The sequence below is a fragment of the Lagenorhynchus albirostris genome, chromosome 16, assembly GCF_949774975.1.
Source record: "Lagenorhynchus albirostris chromosome 16, mLagAlb1.1, whole genome shotgun sequence".
Lineage (NCBI taxonomy): Eukaryota > Metazoa > Chordata > Mammalia > Artiodactyla > Delphinidae > Lagenorhynchus > Lagenorhynchus albirostris.
This window is the reverse complement of record NC_083110.1, coordinates 11,664,515-11,667,011: the sequence shown is the minus strand read 5'-3', so window position 1 is coordinate 11,667,011 and position 2,497 is coordinate 11,664,515. Positions and strand designations below refer to the sequence as shown.

At 42.1% G+C, this 2,497-nt stretch overlaps 1 pseudogene; it reads left to right on the top strand.

Moving 5' to 3' along the window:
* LOC132507503 (myelin protein zero-like protein 2) lies at positions 1–556 on the top strand (annotated as a pseudogene).
* Positions 557–2,497: the final 1,941 nt, after the last annotated feature.

Genomic DNA, 2,497 nt, shown 5'->3' with positions numbered 1-2,497 from the left:
ATGGTACACTCTCTAAATGCAAGAACAGGACAATTTAATTCTCTTTATCTTCTGTGCACTTTCTCCAGCTTTGCCCCTATGGCTGATGCACTAACAGTGACCTGGAGGTGGGGGTGTCTGAGCAGTTTGTTTTCGACTACCATGTGGATCCCTTCAAACCCATGAGTGGGCGTTTCAAGGACCGGGTGGTCTGGGATGGGAACCCCGAGCCGGTATGATGTCTCCATCATCCTCTGTAAGCTGCAGTTTGATGACCTTGGGACATAAACCTGCAAGGTGAAGAACCCACGTGATGTTGATGTGCTGATAGGGGAGATCTGGGTCAGCATCGTGCACACTGCACGTGTCTCTGAGATCCACTTCCTTGCTCTGGCCATCGGCTCAGCTTGTGCACTGATGGTCAGAATAGTAATTGTGGTGGTCCTCTTCCAGGATTTCTGGAAAAAGTGATGGGCTGAAAGAGCTCATGAAGTGGTGGAGATAAAATAAAAAGAAAAAGAAAAGCTCAATCAAGAAAAATATTCTCCGTTTGGAAGACACAGACCAACATTCTTAGATGGAAGCTTAGATGGAAGCATTCCAAGAACCAGAACCCTAAAATAAGATGAAGTTAATGGAAGCTTTTCTTTGGCTTTTCCAGTTGTAACCTGTCTTCCAACCAGCTCTGCAGTATAAAAACACCTAGACAAGCAATGTTCTTCTGGTGCCAGCATAGGGCCGTCCTTGAGCAGATATCACCAGCCTCGCACACAGCCCTGTTACTAAGGTTTTATTTAATTTCCAAGTTCAAATATTTTTCAAATGCTCATTAGCTTTTGTATGCTAAGAAGCTACATTTTTGCCCTTAAACACTCCTTGTGGATTATGACTTGTATACACATATATTGGCATCAAATGGGATAAAAGCCAACTTGCCTTTCATAATCCTTAGAGCAGCATTCTTGCTGCTAAAGTTAACATGTTTACTCTTTCCTTCTCACACTCTCAATTAAAAGGTGAGCTATGGGCTTCCCTGGTGGCGCAGTGGTTGAGAGTCCGCCTGCCGATGCAGGGGATACGGGTTCGTGCCCTGGTCTGGGAGGATCCCACATGCCGCGGAGCGGCTGGGCCCATGGGCCCACTGAGCCTGCGCGTCCGGAGCCTGTGCTCCGCAGCGGGAGAGGCCACAACAGTGAGAGGCCCACGTACCGCAAAAAAAAAAAAAAAAAAAGGTGAGCTAATTCTCCCCACACCAAAAAAAAAAGTGTATTGGGAAATTAAAACAATACAAAAATGATATTTATTTTGTGTTCTATAGCTTATTAGAAAACTTAAGCATTAACGTGGGGTTTTTTTTAACATCTTTATTGTAGCTTTACAATGTTGTGTTAGTTTCTGCTGTATAACAAAGTGAATCAGCTATATGTATACATATATCCCCATATCCCATCCCTCTTACGTCTCCCTCCCACCCTCCCTATCCCACCCCTCTAGATGGTCACAAAGCACCGAGCTGATCTCCCTGTGCTATGCAGCTGCTTCCCACTAGCTATCTACTTTACATTTGGTAGTTGTATATATGTCCATGCCACTCTCTCACTTCGTCCCAGCTTACCCTTCCCCCTCCCCATGTCCTCAAGTCCATTCTCTATGTCTGCGTTAAAGTGGGGTTTTTTTAACTTTTTTTTTTTTTTTTGGGCACTCCGTATGGCCTGCAGGATCTTAATTCCACGACCAGGAATCAAACCGTGCCCCCTGCAGTGGAAGCTCGGAGTCCTAACCACTGGACCGCCAAGGAATTCCCTAAAGTGTTTTATTTGTAAAAACTTTCCAAGAGTAGTCTGAAGAATGCTTGCTTCTTCTTTTCATTGTATAATTTACAAATAATAGAACGAGCATTTTTTCAATGCCTTGGTGAACTGTCATACGCCTTTATAAATTTGGATCAGCTTGCAACATTGTATCCTTTCCACTTTTTAAAAAATTTATTTATTTATTTATTATTTATTTTTGACTGTGTTGGGTCTTTCCTCATTTCTGTTGATCAGTTCCCCTTCAACAGGTTCCTCTGGCTGCAGATCTAGTCTCCTGAACAGCGGCAGTGTCAACATTCCCCCATTTAGCTAGTTCTTCTGTAACTCCATTTATACTCAATTCCAGTTTCACTCCCAGCATTATCACTTTTCATTTATTTGCTGCATTTTCATCTTTGTTGGTCAGTTCTCTCTCTTTTTTTTAAATTATACTATTCTCTTTATTTTTCTGTAGTTTTGAAATTTTCCATAGTAAAACAAGTTTTTTTTAAATGAGTTTTGTTTTGATATTATTGTATTATAAAACATCAAAAAATATCCTTTTTTTAAATCAATTTATTTTATTTATTTAATTTTGGCTGTGTTGGGTCTTTGTTGCTGCACACAGGCTTTCTCTAGTTGCAGTGAGCAGGGGCTACTCTTCGTTGCGGTGCGCGGGCTTCTCATTGTGGTAGCTTCTCTTGTTGCAGAGCACAGGCTCTAGG